This window comes from Monodelphis domestica, chromosome 3, assembly GCF_027887165.1.
Source record: "Monodelphis domestica isolate mMonDom1 chromosome 3, mMonDom1.pri, whole genome shotgun sequence".
NCBI classification, from domain to species: domain Eukaryota; kingdom Metazoa; phylum Chordata; class Mammalia; order Didelphimorphia; family Didelphidae; genus Monodelphis; species Monodelphis domestica.
This window is the reverse complement of record NC_077229.1, coordinates 342,576,210-342,598,728: the sequence shown is the minus strand read 5'-3', so window position 1 is coordinate 342,598,728 and position 22,519 is coordinate 342,576,210. Positions and strand designations below refer to the sequence as shown.

General features: G+C 37.1%; 1 long non-coding RNA gene across 1 annotated transcript in view; it reads right to left on the bottom strand.

Annotated features, from left to right (window-relative positions):
* The window catches only part of LOC103092995 (uncharacterized), a 59,491-nt gene extending 37,901 nt beyond the window's left edge, over nucleotides 1–21,590 (bottom strand). The window contains exon 1 of the long non-coding RNA XR_008917763.1: nucleotides 21,301–21,590. This is a non-coding gene — a long non-coding RNA (uncharacterized LOC103092995). The remainder of the gene's footprint in view (nucleotides 1–21,300) is intronic.
* Between the last annotated feature and the right edge of the window lie 929 nt (nucleotides 21,591–22,519).

Here is a 22,519-nt window from a genome sequence, read left to right as displayed (position 1 = left end):
GATGAAATTGTGCTTAAACAAACTCAAAATTCTTCCATTATGCTCAAATTGTTCCCTAAAGCACAATAGCTAAATTACTATATATGATTTGACTGATAATGAAAATAACTGACATTTACAGCTCCCTGGAAATTTAAATTACCTTATATTCTACAATTATCCTGAGGCAGTTAGGGAGGGCAGGGCCTGGAGTCAGGAAGACCTGAGTTCAAAAGTGGCTTTAGATATTTAATAGTTGTATGACCTGGGCAAGTTACTTAATCCTGTTTTCCTCAGTTTCCTCATCTATAAAATAAGATGGAGAAGGAAATGGCAAACCACTCCAGTATCTTTACCAAGAAAACTCCAAATGGAGTCATGAATAGTAAAATACAAATAAAATGTCTGATCAGAAAAAAAAAAAACACTAGAAAGAGTAGTTTACAGGTATCACCACCATTTTATAGGCGAGGAAACTGAGGCCCACAGAGGTTGAATGGCATACCCAATATACCAGAGTTGGAAACTGAATCTTTCTAATTATCTGCTATGACCCAATGACTTATATTAGAGCTAAAGCCATACAATAAAAAAAAGTAATATCATGGCAGGATTCTCCTATATTACAAATCACCTAATTACCTGATTGGAGCACCAAATATAAAGATAATTGAGAAACTCCTTCATACAAAATAAATATTCTCTCAATGCAGTGCCTTCATTTGGTCCACAAATAAATAGCTTAGTTGAACTTCATGTATTCTTGGTTTTTAAAAGCTTATTCAACTGTGGAAATGACAAGCAGTTCCTGCTCCTATTTCATGTAGGCCTGAAATCTGTTTAATGAAAGATGCAAACAGAAACAAAGCCTCCTGTGCTTCTTTCACAGCTTGCCTCACACAAATCCCACCAGCACCTGGAGGTTCTTTGGATATTTTTGGATTCTAGAGGAAACCAAAACCACAGCCTCAAGCTATATCTAACTGTATCATCCTTGGATATCTAAAAGAATGATGTTATTTTAGATAAATATTCAGATAACATTAGAGCAATATTATCTATTTATCTAAATAAAAAACAATAAATATTTAGATGAGAAAGTGCATTTTTGCCTAGCCTTGCCCCCAAACCTGGCACACTCCACCCCATTTTCTCCCATATCCAAGTCTATTTTCTACTTATTTTGGCTCATTTACATAGTAGGAATGAAATAGAGGTCTATGGATATGCCTGAGTAAGTACACGTGTTGAAAAATCAAATGAGAGCACAAAAATTCTAATGGGAGCAAACTTTGGGTTGGTACGTTTTAAATTAAGTGAATAGTTTCTGAGATGTAAAGAGATAGGAGGCATGAGACAGATCGAAGAAGAGATTTAGGCATCAAATCTGTCTTGAACTATAAACATATCAGGGAACTTAAGGGAAGTTCAATTCATGTGGCCACAGATAAAGATAGCATTTACGTGTGGATATAAATGTATTCTATAGAGATGCTAGTGATATAGATATACATGTAGATAAAGGTATGGTTACGAACAAAGTTTATACATGTAGATTTGGATATAAATATTGAAATAGCTATATAGGTTGATATATGAATATAGATAGAGATAGAGGTATAAATAGGGAAAACCTTTGAGTGCTGGTCCAGAATTCATAGTAATCTAATAATCTAAACAAGCATTGATCTTGGCGGCCATGCCTCCAACTTGATGAGTACATGAAGTATTTGCTGGCTGAAGCAGTTTCTATTCTTTTAGATCCTCCTGGTTGAGTTGACTATTTTATATTGGTTAAACTATTTTAAGAAATGGTGATAATCAGAGCCAATGTCATTGCTGTTATTCATTTCTAATTTCTCCATAGTCAAAACATCATTAAAATATGTCAAGCTAAAGTTATTCAATCAATCATTCAACAACCTTTTATTCGGTGTCTATTAGGTACCAGACACTAAGCTAAACAATGGGGATAAAAAGACAAAACGCTTAAAAATTTCAACCCCCAAAGAGGCTATCAGGGGAGATGGCATATACACATATAAGTATAAAGAGAGACTAAATATATTCAAAATAATTATGATATAAAAACAAGGTAATTAATGAGAGAAGGATAATAGCAACTGGAGAAATCAGAAAGGCATCTTGGAGAAGATGGAACTCTAGTTATGTCCTGAAGGAAGTTAAGGATTTTATGCCAGAGGAGAGGAAATTTAAAGCATAGGGAGCAGCTACTGCAACATATAGAACTGAGAAACTGTATGCTGTGTGTTAAGGAAGAGGACAGTTTGGCTGAGCTACAGAGGGCAGGATAGGGGAAAGGTTCAATGAGACTGGAAAGAGGTTAGAATCAAGTTGTAAAAGATTTTAAAAGCCAAAGGGAGTTTCTTTTTTGTCTTAGAGACAATAGGGACCGCTGATATTTACTGAGGAGGGGAGCTACAGGGTCACATCTGTATGTAAGGGAAATTATTTTGGCAATGGTGTGGAAGATGAATTAGGGTGGGAAAAGTCTTGAGGCGGAGAGAACAATTAGGTCGTTGCAATAGTTCAGGCAAGAAGTGATGAAGCTCTCTGTTAGGGTAGTGACTTTGTTAAAAGAGAAGGGGAAAGATGTGAGAAATGTTACAGTAGTAGAAAAATAAGATCTGGTAACTGATTGGATATGTAGAACAAAAGGGAAAGGGAAGACTTTTAACTAATTCCACATTTATGACCCCAGAAGAATGGTAGCGCGCATGACAGAAACAGGGAAGTTTGGGAGCAGGGTCTGTTCAGAAAGATCATGAGTTCTGTCTTAGACATATTGCAGAGAGTTGCAAAGGAGGTGTTCCCCCGCAGCTTCCTCATTCTTCCACCAATGAAAGATTATAAGACATAAACTGAAATGTTACTGGGGACTGGCCAAGGAGGCTCAATCCTTGAAGCTTGCTTCTGGAATTTTCTGATAATTAGGAATGGAGGCGTTCTGAAATTCATATTAGAGAATGTACAGGTTATCTATGAGTATAGTCCTGGAAGCACATGCATTTGATCAGCTTGTTTCCAGGATGGAGCCTTCATTGACTAATCCCACATTACACTTGTTTAAATATCTATCTATTTCTATCTTGATCTTTTCTTCCATTTTTGTGTTGATTTTTATACCTAATCAATGGATTGGCTGCAGACAGAGATGAGAGATCTTAGTCAAATTATTTTCTGCCTTGTTTAAGATACAGTCCATTTATATTGGAAGTTTGGTGCTCAACATTTCCAGCATACTTTTTAGAGTAAGTATCCACCCTGAACAGGCATGAGGCTTCTGATTAGTCCAAAAGTCCTTGGTCTCTTTTTATTTCTTAATTCAGAGCCATAGTTAACAACATGGTTTTATTTTTACCTTCATTCCCTGAAAATTCTTTTTAACCAAAGTCATTGCCAAAGGACATTGACTTAGTTTTTAAGAGTTTTTTTTAAAATCTTATCAGTTTCTTAATTCTGCATAGCTTGTTGGGGGATAGGGGGGAATGCAACTATCTTCATAATGATACTTCTGTTTATATTCTCCATGAAGGCTTCAAAATAAGATGCCCAACTTTCTCCCTATGACACAGTATTTCTTCAGGTGTACAATGAAACTAACTCTTGTAAAATATAAGTTATTTCAGGACAGGAACAGTCTTATTTTTGTATTTGGGTCCTCATAGTCTAGGACAGAATCTTGGACATATCAGAAATTTACAACTTTTTTCTTTTACTGCATCACACAACCAGTATGACTCAGAGGTACATGTCCTTCCTGGCCTTGCAGTGAGCTTTCTAGCTATTATGTCATGATGTTCCCCTCCCATTTAGAGTGCCAACAATTAAGGAGAAAATTACACATGGTTTTTAAATGGCGTGATTATTAGCACTGCATTAAATTCACTGCAGAAATAGAAGAAGCCTGCACAGGACTAAGACTCATTTACTATTTGCCTTTGTTTTTTGGATTGCCATAGCCAAAGAGGTGATCACCTTGTGACCAGTCTCCTGATGATGAATTTTCCATATTCAGAGAAACTGGTCCTCAGATTGCAAATACAAGTCACCAAAACCTTGATCTATTGATTGATATAGCTATGCCTAAAATAATACCCAATAGGGGAATGAGCTGCCTTGTAAGGTTCTCCCACTTATTAGAAGTCTTAAAGCAAAGATGACCCCTTCTTAGGTATAATACATGCACAGGGGATTTTTTTTTCAGATATAGGATAAATCATTCGCCATCTAAGCTTCATTCCAACTCTGAAATTTTGTTCCTAAGAGTTTGTGAAGTAACATTTGTTAAAAGACCATAAGTGGTTTTGAAGAAACTATGGAGATATTTCTGGACATTATTGATTCATGGTCAACATCCTGCCAGGATAGTTAAATGTCTACATCAGAACTCTGCTATATGTCAAAGCTGATGTGATCATTTGAGAAATGGTATGTTGCCATATTCCAGAGATTGGCATTGGCTCCACTAGTGTAATACTTGAGACCTTTAGAGAAGGAGGACTTAAGTATATATTTGCTTTTCACTTATTTCAATACTTGAAAGAATTTCATCTGGTAAATGTAAACCCTCCACTTATACAGATTATAATCCTTCTCCTTCTTAGAAGATTGGCTTGTGTGTTGCTATAGCAAAAACAAAACAAAACAAACAAACAAAAAGCTATCACTTAGGGGGCAGCTGCGTAGCTCAGTGGATTGAGAACCAGGCCTAGAGACGGGAGGTCCAAGGTTCAAATCTGGCCTCAGACACTTCTCAGCTGTGTAACCCTGGGCAAGTCACTTGACCCCCATTGCCTAGCCCTTACCACTCTTCTGCCTTGGAGCCAATACACAGTATTGACTCCAAGACGGAAGGTAAGGGTTTTAATTAAAAAAAAAAAAAAGCTATCACTTCAAGACCAACCTTCTGCTGATGAGCATCTGAGCCTCTTGCCTGGTCCTGGATGATGGATACATCATCTATCAATTAAGCTTAAAATATAAAACTCTCTAGCTTTTAGTAGAACCTATAGGGTTTGTGCTGTGTTCACATATGCCCTCAAATACTCAAGGTCATCTCTACATGATGATGAGGTATTACCACTGGATTGATGTATATTTAAAAGGCAGAAAAATTTAATAAAAATAGAATTGAGCTCAAACATTTCTACTTTTGCTCTAGTCATTGGTTATGTAATTATGCTTAAAAGGATCTATTTTTGTCACTGACATTCAACTGTTGACTAAATATAGATTTACCCTTAATGATTTTTTTAGGAAACAAAAATGAGAAGCTACTAAATCTTGAAAATTCAATAAATATAGAAATAAAATAAAGGAAAAATCATTTTCTTTGAACTCTGCAGCCTATAAAGTAAATAATTTATCACTTAAAAAAATAAATTGCCAGGTTGATCCCATTGCATTTAGGGAATAAGAAGACTTTCATCTTCTGTTGCAAATCTGACTCATTCAAATTTTTCTACTCATCCAAAATACACCATGTAGCAGGAAAATTGTTTTCTAGAAAGAAAGGCTTTAATTATATAGAAAACATACTTTATTTCCCTTATTTTAACAAAGAAAAGTATTATTAACTTTTCTCCAAGTTTTGTTTTGTTTTTTAAATTAGGAAAGTATTCTCTGAAATGTGCCACTTAATAGAGGCAGGGAAAGGAAATGGTTCAAAGAAGTGTTATCTAAAAACAGCCCCACTGGAAAAGTACCAGTAATATATTCAATTAGTATTCATTAGCGAGCTATTATTAATTTTGTAAAGAATTGAAATATAGAGCAATATATTTAAAACTTAAAACCACGTCATCTTCTTAAATAGGATTTCATTTTAGTTTTGTAATCTCAGTTAAGGTGTGGACTAGGTAGGCAAAAAAGGCTTGATTCTCCTGTTTCCAGTGAGTTGATCGGATTGGACCATAAAAGAACTCTATGCCATAAGTTCCTTTCCAGTTTTCTAATCCAATGAAATATGGGAAACTTGAAGGAAACAAATTGTATACACCATTTTTTACCTAAAACATGATCCCTATGCTCCCTTTCATCTCTAGATTCTTTGATCCTATGACCTATGCTTTCATAATTCTGGGTTTTCCTTCCACCAGGGCAGATTACTATCCTCCCCTTGTATTAGTCAACTATTCCATGAGTTGCTATGGATAAAAAAAAAAATTAATTAACTTTGAGATTTTCACAGCTTATCTAGGCTGATCAATCTTTGGATTACAGACAGGCTTTATTTTCAACTGGCTTAGCTCTAAATGACACAGCTTCTGATGTCTCTAGCTACTGGTACTCTCCTTTCCAAAATTCCCTCATATTTTTAAAAATTAATTCTGTTTATATGTGGGCATTTGTTTTATCCAGCAATAGAATAGACGCTTGTTAGAGTAGAAGCTGTTCATCTTTTTTCTTTGAATTGCCATCACCTCACAAGGATCTTAGAACACAGTAGATGCTTCATAAATGTTGCTAATTGATTGATTAGAGAATTTGAAATCACTTTCACTTCAAATGAGATATCAGAGGACTCTAATTAAGATTATTTAAAAGTGCAATATAAATAACCCTGAGTTTGGAGTCAGAAACTGGTTTCCAATCCCCATTTTGAAACATATTAGCTGTGTGTCATTGGGCAAATCACTTTACATTTTCACATCTATATCTTCATTTGTAAAATGTGGAGATGGACTAAATAATCTCTAAAATCCATTCCAACTTTATGATGCTCTGGTAGGTTTAGAAAACCCTTAAGCTTAACTAAAGCAATGTGATCTATGAACTTGATCCTTGAAAATACTTTTCAGAATACACAATCTTCCAAGTATTAACAATTCAGAAAGTTTCCTTTTCTATCACAATATCACCTTTAAAAAAAAGGATCATCTGCGTTATAGGGCATTTCATCAGTGTGGCCCAGAAGAATGCCTGTGATCCTGACTTTTCTCACAGTGATATTTAATATAAATATCCAATCTCTACTCCTTTGCCTTTATAGACATTTATGATATCTGTTTGAGGTCATGAAATGTAATCTAGCAATGATTTATTTCCCTCCCTTCTCCCCAAGCTTATTACATGTGAACTATAACACAAAGAGGAAGGCACCTGGCAGTAGCCTCCATTCCAAATTATTTTATTTTCCTTTGTTTCACAGTGCCTACTTGCCAGGGGCTGCTCAGTCAGTCCTAGTTTTTATATTCCTTTTCAAGGTGACCTACATTAATAGTCCCCCTCTCCCTTCCTCTACTTCAGTATATTTTGTTTTTGTTTTGGGTTATTTGTTTATTTTTAAGTTGTCAGGGGAAAACCTTAGGACTGGCTTTCTTGAGCTGCTTATCTCCGGAATAAAATTAGAGCTTTTTAAAGTGCTTAAATGTGTAACCCTAGACAGAGTGCCTTAGGAAATTCTAGGTCAGATAAACCATGTTTCCAGAGAAGGTAGATCTAGAACAGCCAACAATTAAATAATATTTCATTTTGTTCTCTCTCCTAGGCCATTTGTTTAAGGCTTTATGGGCTTTCAGCCACCAGAAATGCTAAATTAACTTTCTTAGCCATGCCTTCTGTGGTTTTCTTTTAGAGAATGATTTTTGCAACAATTTACAGAAAAACTTTTCCAAAGCTTGGACAGGTACCTTAAATTAGGAAGTGATTGATACAGATTGCCATAAATTCCTGGAGAGTAGAAAGGGTAACAGGCAATTCAATTAATTCAGTCCAACAAATATTTATTCAGCATTTTATGTGTCAGGCTCAGTGCCAGGTAATGAAGCTAGAAAAAGAAAAAAGAAAACAGTCACTGGCCTCAAGAAGCTTACCTTCCTTTGGGGTGAACAACATGTGCATAGATTAGTAAATATAAAATAAATTCAAGGAATTTCAGCTAAATGGGAGCAATGTTAAAAGGGGATGGAGGGGGTTGAATATTAAGAAAAGTCTCTTGCCAGAAAAGTCACATGAACTGGGACTCTTGAGGAAGCTAAGAATTCCATTGGGCAGAGATGAAGAGAGAGAACATTATAGTCAAGGATCAAAGCCTATGTGAAGCACAGAGTTGAGACAGGAAATGTTATTAGGGGATATCAGGTAAGCCCCTTGGCTAAAATGTAGAATGTGGGGAGAACTGTGGAGAGAGAGGGAGAAATTGGCCCAGAAAGTAGCTTGGAGACAGATTTTGAAGAGCTTTAATTAATCAATTGATCAATAAACATGTATTAAGTGCTTACTATGAGTTAGGAACTATGCTAAACTCCAGAGATACAAAAAGAGACAAAAGACATTCCCTGTGCTCAAAGAGTTTACAATCTAATGGGGAAGACAACAAGCAAGCAAATATGTACAAAGACTTTTATCCAAGATAAATAGGAAGTAATTAAGAGAGGGAAGGCAAGAGGAGTTAAGGAAGTCTTCTAATAAAAGACCTTGTAATAAAAGACCTTCAATAAAAGTATTTTTAGTTGGGATGTAAAGGAAGCCAAGGAAGACAGTAGGCAAAGCTGAATAGAGTGTTTCAGGACAAAGAAAATAGCTGGAGCCAAGAGTTGGAGTATCTTGTTCATGGAGGCTGGAGACCAATGGCACAGTCTGTATGAGTATATGGCAGGAAGTAAAGTATAAGAAGTCTGGAAAGGTAGGAGAAGCCTAGGTTATAAAAGGGCTTTGAATGTCAAACAGCATTTGGTATTTGATCCGGGAAGCAATAGGAATCCACTGAAGTTTATTGAGTAGGCAGATGGCAAGATCAGACCTGATCTTCAGGGAAATCACTTTATGGCTGAATGGAAGTTAGACTCTAGTGGGGAGAGTCTTAAGGCAAGCAGACTCACCAGCAGATATTGCAGTAATCAAAGCAGGAGGTGATGAGGGGCCCTTACTGTGGCAATGCCAGAGAGAATGGGAATGTATTGAAGAGATGTTACAAAGGTGAAATCCACAGGCCTTGGCACCAGAATGGATATGGAGGCTGTAAATGCCAAATGGAGGAGTTTATATTTTCTATAAGGAATTGCTCTAGCTTCTCGAATAGGGAAGTAATATAAGTACATGAAGGGCAGCTGAGGAGAAAAAGGAGGAGAAGGAGGATTAGTTATATTCCCCAGATGGCAGAACTGGGAGTAATGGGTTAGATGTTGCAAAGAGACATATTTAGACTTGATATTACAAATCTTGAGGTAAGGGAGAGCAGAACCAAGATAGCAGTAAAAAGGAAGTAGATTAAAAATTACAGGATATATTAAAAAAAAAAACATAGACATTGAGCAGAAAGGCTGTTTGTTATGTGAATTTGTTTTGTTTGTTACATTAAAGTTTCTGGGTATCTCCTTCCTTCTCTCTACACTAGAGAAGGCATCATTTGATAAATATATAAATGTATTTATATATGCACATATATGTATATAAATCTCTCTCTTTCATATTTCTATTTAATAGTTTTTTCTCTACTTTTGTGAATTTAATAAGTATCACCAAAAAGAAAGAGAGATCAGATACCCAAAAGGACTACCCTGAAAAACTACTTTAGAGTCCAGGTAAGTTATTTCCTGCCAAGATTATGGTGCTTAGGCAAGCATCCATAATGACTCTTGACCTCTGGACATATCATTTTTTTAATCAATGCTGGGGACAATCAGACATTTGCCTGCAAAATTACTTACATTCTTTTCATGCTTATTCAAGAGTGAAGCAGCAAGAACCTTTTAACCTGGAAATTCAGTCCGTTGTCCTGGTAGCACTAGAATTTGCTTGACCTGCTTTGTGGATGTAGGCCAGTCCTGCTCCCTTTCAAAGGCCCAGAGAGTTATCTTTCCATCATTGAAATTAGAGGTGCACCTGATACAGCTAGCCTAGTTGCTTCCCGGGGGGAGGGGGGGGGGGAAGCACAATTCCCCAGATCCCCAGAGAGAAATTTCATCTAAAAGCCAAACAAACCAATCCTAGGATTTCAGAGGGAAAGTTAAAGAAAGTCAGTTGCACACTGCCCAGTCTGCAGGCTCCTTGAAATGGTGTTCTCTTTTGTGCTGTTTTGTTTGCCTTTGCAGTGTTGAAAGGCTCAAGGGCCAGAAAGTTTATCAGAAGGTAGGATCTACATGAATTAATAACAGGAATTTTATCCATAAAACTATTGAAAGTAGAGAATGATATATTGAAAAACAACAGCTAATTTTGTAAGTTGGACCCTTCAGGAGGATCAAATTACTATTGTCAAACTTTTGGCAAAAACCAAAGGACTTGGCTCATCATTGGTTAAAACAGCAGGATCCAGCAGTAGGTAAATTTAGCATTTTCAGGATTCTTTGGAAATGTTTCTTATTGGTAATCTAGTTTCAGCCTGAGGTAGACCTCAAGTTTTTCAGTGTTCAGCGGCATTAACCTCATTTCCTGTTTCCAGGTTAAATAATGTACAGAGTTGGCAGGTCTGCAGGCTGACTACTCACAGTTTGGGGTAAAATTACAATGGGAGTTGTTCTCATGTAAGATCTGATAAGCCAGTTTCTCATTGTCACCCGGGCATCTTAGAGAACAAGGAAGGGCTTGTGTTATTCAGAAAGGGCTCTAGGAAAACTTGTTTTTCTGGAATATAACAGGCTAAGGAATCAAAATTCCTCCCGGAATAAGCTAAATATCAGCCAGATAGATAAGTTTTATTGCTGTATTAACCAGAACCCCATCCTGACAGTGCAATTATTTTTTAAAGTTATAATGAAAAGTCAGATTACATCTACATACATGTTTTCCAGAAATCTGTGAATTGTGTCATTGAGCAAACTGGTAAAATACCATAAGTCAAAAATGACAGGGAGAAGGTATCATTTCCAGCAAGAAAATTGGGCAATGACATTTAGTGCCTAGAATGTGATGCATCTCTGTTTCCATATTTAAAAGCACTTGGAATAAGGATATGGATCAAAAGCTACAGAAAAGAGCTGTGTCTACAAATAAAGAGGCAATAGCCTACCAGTCACCTAGATTTTGAACTGGTTAGATTATATCTGCAAAGTTATGAGCAGTTCTGGACACTACACTTAATAAAGATGTTGATAAGAGACCAAAAGAGGATAACTGGGTATGGCAAAAAGTCAATAATAGAGTTGCCTCATAGATGTGGTAAGGAAAGAAGCTAAGAATGCTTAGGTTAAAGAATGAATAGAGCAATAAAAATTAAAAAAAACATGATGTTAAATGCTGGGGACACAAATGCCAGAGTGATACATCCTTATCCTTAAATTGCATGCCTTCTAGAAATATAGGAGAAAATAAATCTAAGCAATGGTGCCCAGGAAAGGGAGTTGGGGTGGGGGCGGACAGTGGAGTCCTAAGTGATTGTTGTCATGCCCTTTACAGAAGCAATGATAGCATTATTAGTGTTGTTTTGATTCTTCTTCCAGGGGACTTGGAGCATTGTTGGGAGCCAGTTAGACAGGTCATGGGTTTTCATTCACTCTCTCACCAATACTCCACTAAAGGACTGGAGTTTGTTATAAGCAAGAGAAGGTTAGAGCAAGTTGCAGAGGCAAGAGACTAGCAGGGAGAAAAGTAAGGCAGAGTCAGTTATTTGAGGTGCAGGCTCTTTCTCTGGTTTTGACCTAGAGATAGCCTGCTTTTCCTTAGTGGCTGATACTACCTTATACTACCCTGAATTCTCTCTCCTGTTTTGCTGTTTTGCTGTCCAGCTGCCCTACCTGCACTGCTATCTGCTGCTCTACCTGCTTTGCTGATTTTACTTTTATTTTGCTGGTTTTATCTTCAGCGGTTCTTGGTGATCCTGAACCACCTGGCATCTGATTGGGAGACCAGGCCTGGGTCCTTTTGGATCTGGGACCTTCCCTGGGCCCTATCAGGCTTACACAGACCCTTTCCTTAAAACCAGCCAAGAGGAGGCTTGTTGTAGTTTAGCCAGGATTAGAGACTGGGGATTTAGGCAATTAGAGAGGATTAGAGTAGGGAAAAATCACTCTGAAGAAATCTCTGTGAAGAGATATTTAGATCTGGGGGGAGGGTGTAGGTAGTTGACCTTAGTTTAGGGTTATCCCAAATTCCCATTTCACCTTTCCTTGTTTAATAAATCCAGCATCCAACCCTGCTATCGAGTGGTCTGTGTGTGCCTGCACTGGGCTCTATTGGCCTTCCCAAACCTGTTAATCTCCTGATGCTGGTCCAAGCCTATCCATCTGGTCCCATTCCCTAAATCACCCTAACAAGTTCCAAAACTATGTGAATTAACTCTCCCATGGAAGGGCTAGAAGTTCAACCACAGGGTGCTAGCCCAGTCTCTGGTGGTCCACTCAGGTGCTGTTCCCAAGACTGGACAAAGCATGAAAGAGTGGCTGGGCAGAGAGTGATAAATCTTAAGAACATGGTAGTATGCTCCTATAGTAACTGGTGACAGAGAGGCTCAGTGGTGAGTTTCCATTTCTGGAGTTTTAAACTAAAGGCCAAAGCCTACCCTAAGCATGGAACCAATATGAGCTTGCAGAAGAAGGCATTCAGCTGCCTCAAGAGAGGTGAACCAGCTCAGGTCAGAAATGGAGTAGGTCAGAGATTCCAGAGCAGCTCAAAGATCTTGAATCAGATCCGCAGTGAAATATTTGAAGGTGGCTATTATGCTGCTACTTGAGTGTTTTGAGGTTTGGCCTCCCAGTCTTACTGGACTGACAGCATAATGACCATTCACAGTCATGGCAGGTGGTAGGGTATTCCTTATTAGAAATCTTGAGCAAAAACTGAATGACCACTGACAGATGTGTTGTAGAGAGTTAGTTATATTGCAAGTACAGATTGAACTGGCAGCCACTGAGGGCACTTCAAAGTCTGAAATTCAGTGATCCCACATCTAGGTTTTAAAGTGTTTTACTTAGAGTTCAGAGAGGGGACACCAAAGGTGGAAAAAATTCCACAACTTCTATCAACTTCAGATTTTGTAAGGGGGAAAAATTTTCCCCCAGTTCACATGCAATCCAATTGACGTTCTCTGTAACTGCTCAATTTTAGATGATTCATGTACTGTGACCATATCTTTAAACTATTTTGATTCCTAAGAAAGAACTACTGAAAACAATCAACTGATAGTGTTTAAAACAATTATCTCCTAATTTGAAAATGTCATACTCCTGCATAATATTACATTTAGAAGAGTGACTTTTTTCATAAATGTTATTTTTAAAAAGATGTATAAATGATAGGAGGATGAATGGTTTTATAATATTGGTTACAAGATGCATATTTCAATCTTGACTTATGTTTAAATTCAAGAACGTGCAGAATATTATAAAAGGCAATAATGCTAAGTATGTTTCAAAGTGAATATAATTCTGAATAAGATATAAAACAAATGTATTTATTGATATAACTAAAGAATTAACTGTAGTCTTACAGAGTATCATGTGATTTATTTTCAATATTATTATCCTAGCATACTCATGACTCCCCAATTAGCAGATCAATCAAATACATAAGCAATTATTAAGTGCCTGCTATGTTCTAAGTTTCTTTATAAATGCAAAGACAAAAATTTAGCTGCCATCAAGGGACTTACTTATATAATTAAGGTAGATGTTTACATTTTAAATGGTAACTCTCCAAGCTGGTAGATACTCCCAATACCTAACTCATTTATACTCTATATCAGTGATAGCAAACCTTTTAGAAAGGGTACGCCATGCCCCCCCACCCCCATCAAGTGTCCAGTGTGCCCTGCCTCCCTCTTACCCCACACAGAGGAGGGAGAAAGCACTCCCGTTAATGCTGCTGGGTAGAGGGATGGGTGAAGTTTGGAATGAATGTCCTCAGCAAGCCTAGAGAGGAGGAGGGGAGTGATCACAGCCCTCTGCTCCCCTCTAGCTCTGCCACCTGTGAGTCACTCACCTTGCCCCCTACATGTTCCCATTGGGCTGCTGGGCAGAGGGACAGGGGATGTGAAAAAATGTCATCAGGTGAGATAGAAAGGGGGAAGGAAGCAGCTCTGTCTTGAGTCCCCTGCCTTTCTAGTAATACACTCTGGGTGAAGGGGGAGAGAGTGGCCTTGTACCCACAGAGAGCACTCTGCATGCTATCTTTGGCACCCGTGTGATAAGTTCTTCATCACTGCTCTATATCCTCATGAAGTTTACTAGGATTTCTAGCTGGCTGAAAAGGTAAAATTTCTTGAACTGTAACCCCCTTTCTGCAGAGCCTTCACAATCAGCAGTCTAAATTAGCTTTGCCTCAGAGGGTTCATTATTTTCGATATGATCACCCTTTCATCCAATATGCTCCCCTAAGTGACCTCAAGTACAAATAAAAATGAGTTTCCCCTTACCAAAGTAGAAAAAGAAAGAAAGGAAAGGAAAGGAGAAAAAAGAAAAGAAAAATAAAGAAAAGGAAAAGAAAAAAGTTGGAAGAACCCTAATCTTACATAAAACCTAGAATAGAATAATTATGCTAATAAACTCTTGTAATATAAGGAAAGGAGGTATTCAATGACTGGCTCGAAAGCATTGGACATTTTCTACCATAATTTAAAATAAGCCCACACATCTATGTTATTGCATAATTATTTCAAATTGCTTTCTGACTTCATGGTACTAGGTACTTCTTTTCATCTGTTAAAATTTTAAAGAGCTAAGTATTTAGGGTAAAAGCAAAAGTTTAGGCATATATGCAATTAACTCTCACTTTGAATGATGGCCCAACTTTTCAAATATATTTTAAGTTTTGAGGTATGCTTGGACTTGTATAAATGTGGTCTCTTTGAGCCTAGAGTTTCTTTCTTCTCTAAGTTTTATTAGAACAAGGTTCAAGAATTCTGTGGAGTGAGTAGAAGCTCTATCTACATTAAGCAGTCTTTCACTGGCCTCTTACAGAACTTCCTCAAATTGTAAAGCTATTCTAAATATGTTGCAATTAGGGCTAAAACTCCAACATTATCTCCTATTCTGCTGTTTGATCAGATTGGAAATTTGTTGTTACTGTTGTTGTTCAGTCATTTAAGTCATGTCCAACTCTCTGTGACCTCAATTAGGGTTTTCTTGGCAGAGATATTTGAGTGGTTTACTATCTCTTTTTCTAGCTCATTTTACAGATGAGGAAACTGAAGGAGATATGAGTAAGTGACTTTTCCAGGGTCACAAAAATAGTTTCTTGGGACCAGTACTCTATCCACTGAGCCACCTACCTGCCCCTCAGAGAGGAAAAACAAAAAATAATAACTAAACTAATTCAATACATTTTCAGACCTATTTATAGTAAATTACATTCCAATGATTATGTCCCACTTTTACCCAGTCATGGTATTGATCTATTTAACTTATTTGTCTTCATCTTCAGGGCTTCAGAAATTGTGATATCATTAGTACACATAGTACCTCCACCAACGCAGGTTACAAATACTTCCTGAATTGTGGCCAAAAGTAAACATGACCTAGTGGCCAAGCTTCCAAAATAGGCCCTGGTGATAATTCATCTAATATGTGATTTCATCTAATTTATTATAATCCCACTTTGATTCTTCATCTTGACATAGAAGTGATCTTAGTTTCTATGTCAGTAGAGTCTATTTTCTGGCAACCATTACCAAACTGGGAAGGGTTAAGTATGAATTCAGAAGTGGGTTGTGCTCCTCTGATAAAGAACATACCTAATGATTTTGTTTACCTATAACTCACGAAACTGAGAGACTGCAACAAAGAGAATAGAGCTGGTCTTTAAAATGGCAGTACTTGAATTTAAGGCTTTCCTCTAATAAGACAAGTCATTTAACCTGTCAGTGCCCCAAAGCAACCATTGCATTGCAGTTGCTGTTCTGGGTTCTTATCATTTTCTCTGGCTGACTCCCTCCCCATCACCCCATATTCTCCCTTCCCAACTCCCTGAGCTATTATCTGACATACTCTGCTGTAAAGAACTGTCAACCTGCCCTGACCAGTTTTGAGTTTTTCTTAGTAACACACCCTAATAATCTGGAACTGAGATGTCAATCAGGGACCCCCTGCCTGAAGCAATGAAGCCCAGAAGGTTGGCTCCCTGGGAGAAAGTGGCTGATGATACCACTAATATATGGGTTTTCTTATAGCATTCCAGGTATGAATTATCTCTCCCCTTCAATGCCTGGTCCACATATGTTCCCTATGTGTATGTCCTATGAATGATCCCTAGATCTACTCTTCATACTGATGGCAAATTTATCAGTCAGAACATATACTTCATGTCTGAGGAAATAGGGCAAGATGGATGATCAATTGTAATTTTTTTTGTATACTCTATTATTAAATGCTTTTGCTTGGAGCAAATGTATTCTTTGGCTTCTAATAAAATTTAAAAATTGATCAGTTTTCATAAGCTGAAGTTTTCAGTTGATATAGATCAATATGGTTCTTTGAACTTGTGGCAACTTTTTTGGGTGCTCCATTGTAAGGTGCATTGCTCCAATTATTACTTTTGTCTTTTAAAAGTTTATCTGTGACTTCTAGTTTTGGACACCCTAGTATTTACTGCAGGCATATTTTTTAAATTCTTGTCTTTTAAATTATTATGGGTAATAAAATTTCCCAACATTTGTTGCCTTGTGTATGTTGTTTTTGTTGTATTATTGTTGTTGTTTTATAAATAAGATCAACTACCATAAAATAATTATCATACTATCATGTGTCAAATACATCGAAGTGTTTTGTTTATTAACATTGTTGAACTGTTGGTACAAATTGTGATTTAGTATTGGTTTTAGTAGCTGCCATACTTATCCTGAGGTGGGGAGCTTGGCATTCTTTCATGGAAATGGACCAGAACCAAGGATTACTGGTTGTGGAAATGTCATGATTCTGCTGACCATGAAATTGTGTGGTTTTTACAATGTGTTGAGAACACATGAAGACATTTAAAATGTGATCCAAAAAATACAGGAACAGAGAAATTAATAATAGTGTTATGTTCACTGCTTGAAACAATGATACATTCTTATTTTACTGAAGAGACAGCTGCTAATGGGAGCATTTGGGCACTGTAACATAACAATAACAACACTCAAGAATTAGAAAACAAGAAACTTTCCTTAAGAAAATGACTGAGAAAAAGTGAAGGGCATGTTGATCGAGCATAACATTACCTGGAATGGCTCATGTAGGATTTTCAGTAGTTTGTGATATAGTGCTAGCATCAGCCAACCCTTGAACCACCAGATGAAGTAGTTATAGTTAAAGATGGAGTATAAATTATTAATATACCAACCCTATAGCAAAGGACTCTGTTCAAACAGGTATGTTCTTTTGGGACATTAAGAATTGGAAGGAGGAAAGATATAGTCTAACTACCCCATTGAGGAACCCTTTGATAACTGAATGGAATATGCCAGAGGTATGATACAGGAGCAGCATAAGACTAATGCAAAGAAATTTGGGAAATTATTGGAAAACCTCATTATAAATGCATAGAAAATGTATTTGAAAGTCTGAGGGTTCTAGATAGATAATATGATAATTCAGAGAATATAGATGGCATTATTTGAAATTCTCATTTGCTTCCCTTCCCCTAATTCCTATTAGGAATATGATTGAAGTCTCTCTTCCTCATACATAACACTCCATTTCTCATTCTTTGATTTGGGCTTGTTATCTATCAGGTCTGAGATTTTTTCCTCCTGAACTGTGACTCACAGATTTTCTCTCCACCTTTCTGAAGAAAAATCAAGTTCTGCATAAAATCTTAACTGAATTTAGTGCCTTCCTTCCCAAATTGCCTTTCATTTAATAACTTTGCATATATTTTCACTCTTATAGTTGTTGCCTCCCTCATTAGATTGTAGGTTCATTGGGATTGGGATTGTTTCATTCTTTGTACTTGTATTCTCTGCATCTAACAGTGCCTGGAACATAGCAGGCACTTAAATACTTGTTGATTGATTGATTGACTTTGTATTAAAGTTGAAAAAATTACAGATGGTTGTGTTTACGGGTATGGGGCCTCTGAAGTGCACGGAGCATGCACAAGCATGGCTCGAGTTCCAAGAACAAATGTGTGTGGGATGTCTTATCATTTATTGATTTACTTTCAACCAAATTAAGGTGCCCCATGATAGCAAGAAAAGGAATTGAAATATCTCTATCTTTTGTGAATAAAGCACAAGTTAATTGGCTTTAGTTCCACAAATAATTTCCATTGAGCAGCTTCTACCTCATGGGACTTGGCTAAAGCATTCCCACCTAGCAAAGTTATCATGACAAAGATTGCTTGCTTATCAGTCTCATCATTAATTCTAACAACTCAGCAGACACAGCTAGGAATTATTACCTCTACACAAAATTCACCTTTATAGGTTTTTGCCTCATTTTTGGACAGGGATAAATGGCTTGGGGAGAAGAATATAGGAAGTTGTACATAAAGATTGAATAGAATAATACAATTACCAAGGAAAATAAATGTATAAGAGAACAGAAGAAGAATGCAGAGGAAATGGCCATCTGACAGAGGGTACTTTTCATGATCCAGTACCAGGTTACCTGCCAACAATGCAAAAATATACCGGCATAACTTTTCTGGGCAAGGTTACACATATCTACCTAGATAAGCTATCTGTAGGAATAAAAAGTAACAAATAGAAGATAAATGTGGGAGGAAGTTCAGATAATATAAGCCAATGAGATATCATAATGAAAGGTAAGGAAGCAAACATCTTGCTGTTCACCTATTTGAGAACTGTAGTGAAATTAAAATAGAAATAAAAGAAAGCTGTCTTAAATTCCTAGGAAATGATCCTCCAAAGAAAACTGCTATTTTCTTTGGGTAATCATTATTCAGAAAAGAACAAGATCTATTTTGTATTTATGTTGTAGTTTTCATTCTGATATTATAAAGGTATATGATAGTTATGGAATACTATTGTGCCATAAGGAATGATGAACTGCTGGATTTCTATAAAAACTGGAAAGACCTCCATGAACTGATACAGAGTGAAATGAACAGAACCAGGGGACATTATACACAGTAACTGAAACATTGTGGGATGATCAAATATAATTGACTTTGCTTCTAAAAGCAATACAATGATCCAGGAAAATTCGGAGGGACTTTGTAGCATAGCATGTTGGCAACTGGGAAGTATGATTGATGTATTGATATTGTATTACCAGACACATGGTCAGACCTCTTGATGGTCATTGTATGGAAAGGGACAGGCGGAAGCACTAGCAAAGGATGGGGCAAATTCATGATCTGAGTCTTGGCAGCCACGCTGCCTCAGCTCAGAGTACTTTCACTAGCATAGCGGTTCTATTTGGATATTGCTCTGCTTGGACTACACTCATTTGCAAACCACTGGTTGGATAATTCCCCACCTCTTTGGTCTCGTCATTGTCAATTCAACCAATGTTAAAAACCTGTGTCATGTTACGTATTCGTTGATCCACATTCCTAAAAACCTTCAATAAATACTGGGGGAACTAGCGGGAAACTCTCTCTTACAAGCACACTTACCAGCCCTTTACTAGCTCTCTCTGACTAGCTCTCTAACTAGCTCTTTCTCCCTTCACTTCCTCTCTCCCTCTGTTCCCTCCTCTCCTCTTACCTCTCTTGCTTCACTGTATCTCTTTCCTAGCAACACAGATGCCCCCAGTGCCTCCTACTAATGCTCAGACTCCATTGTCTATAGGAGGCACCAAGGAGTTGAGACTCTCCCCCTTTCATAGCGACCCCTGTCGCCCCCGAAGCTTCCTATTAATGTTCAGACTCTCTTGTCTATAGGAGTATCAAGGGGTTGATACTCCCCACCTATTCTCTTATTCCTCTTATTTCCTCGGAGTTCCTGTTACTCCCCATGTGTTTCAACTCTAGCCTTTGAGTCATTATTATTCTCCCATTTCCTTAGCCTCCTCTCCCCACCTCAGGTTATTACCCACAGATAAATATTATAGGACTCCCATGGGGGGTCACTATAGACTTATGAGAAAAAATGCTATGAGAGTAGAAATCCAGAAAAAAAACATATGATTTATCATTTGTTTGTATGGGTATATGATTTGGGGTTTGGGTTTTAAAAGATTATTATGGAAATGGGATTTGAATGATAATATATTTATAACCCAGTGAAATTGCTTGTCAGCTCTGGGACTGGGGAGGGAGACAAGAATCATGTAAACATGGAAAAAATGAAAATCTAAAACAATTAAATTAAAGAAGATTGCTAGGGTTTCTAGAAGTCTAAAAACAATGGAATTACTACAATATCTGTGTTTTTAATATCTCAAGATATTATTCAATGATAATTTACCTTCATTATGATGACCTTGAGGTACTAAAAAATCCTGACTCATAAAAGTAAGATTTAGTTGTGTTCACTATCCTTACTAGGACTAGTAATGTACCAAATCATTTTAAAAGTTTCAACAATAATGATAAAGAGAGTTTTCAACTCGACTCCCCATTTACCCATAAAATCCAGTTAAAGACAATAATTTCTAAATGTTTTTGCAGTCTTCAGAGGATTAATCAAGGTGTAATTTAATATGTAACAATTTGGGTTGCAGGCAGGATTGCCCCCCAAAAAAAATTATCCCAGGTTCAAGATATGCTGACTCCATAGCTACTAAAAAAAATAGTTAATAATCTTTCACTGGTGTTTTTACTTTTACCAAAGAAAAGTCACACTAGTCTAAGGATTGTACTAATAGAACATATTCCCCAGAAACCTGGGTCACACTTTCCCACAAATATACCCAGTTGGAAGAGTGAACATAGTTAGCAAACACATTGGTCAGGGTGCCCACATGGATGGGTATACACATGGGAGAACAACAACCCAAGTTTTTGATATAACAGGACCATTGATATCATCTGATGGAACCTCCTCATATATGGGCTCTTCAGGAACATAATCCCCTACTATACAGGACTCTACTTAGCACAGAGTTTTTAAGTTTTTCCATGCTTCCATTTTCTTACTTTTCATTGGCATCCTCAGTTGAGGTGCTACCTTCTCTAAGAAAGTAGCTCTATCATCTTGTAGCTTAAAGACCAGAGATTTAATTGAATTTGAGCTCTTTTAGGGACCTATGCAAATGCATACCCAGTAGCTATTGGATCAAAAATCCTCAGCTGCTTTTCTTCCCTAACCTAGGGAGATCTAACCCTTTCCAGAGTTTGGAGTATGAGCCATTTTTTCCCTCCAGAAGATGCATCCTTTCCTTTTGGGGCCAAGTTTTTTTGGTTTTGTTTTGATTTTATTTGATTTTGTTTGTTTGTTTTTTTAACCCCTTGCCTTCTGTCTTAGAATTAATATTGTTTATTAGTTCTAAGGCAGAAGAATGATATAAACTAGGCAATGATTGTTAAGTGACTTACCCAGAATCACACAGCTAGGAAGTATCTGAGGTCAGATTTGTACCTAGGACTTCTTAGCCTCTAGTCCTGGCTCTTGATCCACTGAGTCATCCAGATGCTCCCATTTTGTTTTTCTGAACAAAGAATAGCCATTCAGGTCAGTAGAGATGGTAGACACAATTTATTTTCAAATTCACTTCTCTCACTATTAGCAATAGTATTGTCTCTAGATTCCCTTTCAGCACACTGCAGAGGGCTGTCCAGGTCTCAGGCCCCTGGGTTTAGTTCAGCTCCCCTCCCTCCCTCTTAGGATTCTTTGAATCTACCATTCAAATGAAAGTTCAGAGAGAAGTCAAGGAACAAAAGTTTAAAATGGAATTTACAACTAGGCAATGCCTTTCCCATCCCAAATGCTTCCCTTTATTATGTATATATAGCTGACAACAAGATTCCCAGAGGCTTTGAGCCTCTATTCATAGAGTGTGGAAAAATGAATGCTAAGAGAGGCAGAATGGTAAAAGGGTGAAAGAAGGCAAATAGTCAATCCTCAAAACTTCAGTGAAAGAAAGAAATATTCTGACTTTCATTATGCAAGAAGAATGGAAACTCATACAGAATACAAATGCATGTCAGAAGCACATTTGAAAAAATACTTAAGTGAAAATAAAATCCAGATGCTTAAGAATGGGGGGAAGGGGAGGAAGACCTCTTTCTGTTATGGTGTGTAAAGTCATGTGTTTTAAAAGTTCATGTTTATGTGTGACCTTATTTCTGTCATTCCCTTTAGATTAAAAAGTCAAGGAACCTCCAAAGTAAGAATAAATGCATGGCTATGTAAAAGCCAGTTATATATAGGCCCCAATCTCTGATGTCTCTGATGATTCCAGGTATCAATAAAAGTTGAGATTTTTGTCTTATTGATATGTACCTTACATCATCAATGTCAGAGAGTTGGTACATGATAGAATGGAAAAAACCATGAATTTGTAATCAAAGGACCTGGGCTCTACCAGTACTACCTACGTGACTTTAGATACAGCTTTCCATTCTTCAGTGTCTTCATCTATAAAATGAAGGGTTAGCTTATCCCTCAGGTCCTTTCCAGCTCTGAAGTTATGATCATGTAATCAGTGCCGCACTATTTCAAAGCACTACATTAGGTTGCAGGATTGGAAGAGACATAATTAAATTTCAATTTAACTTAACAGATATTAAGCATTGTCAACATGGAAATCTAGAG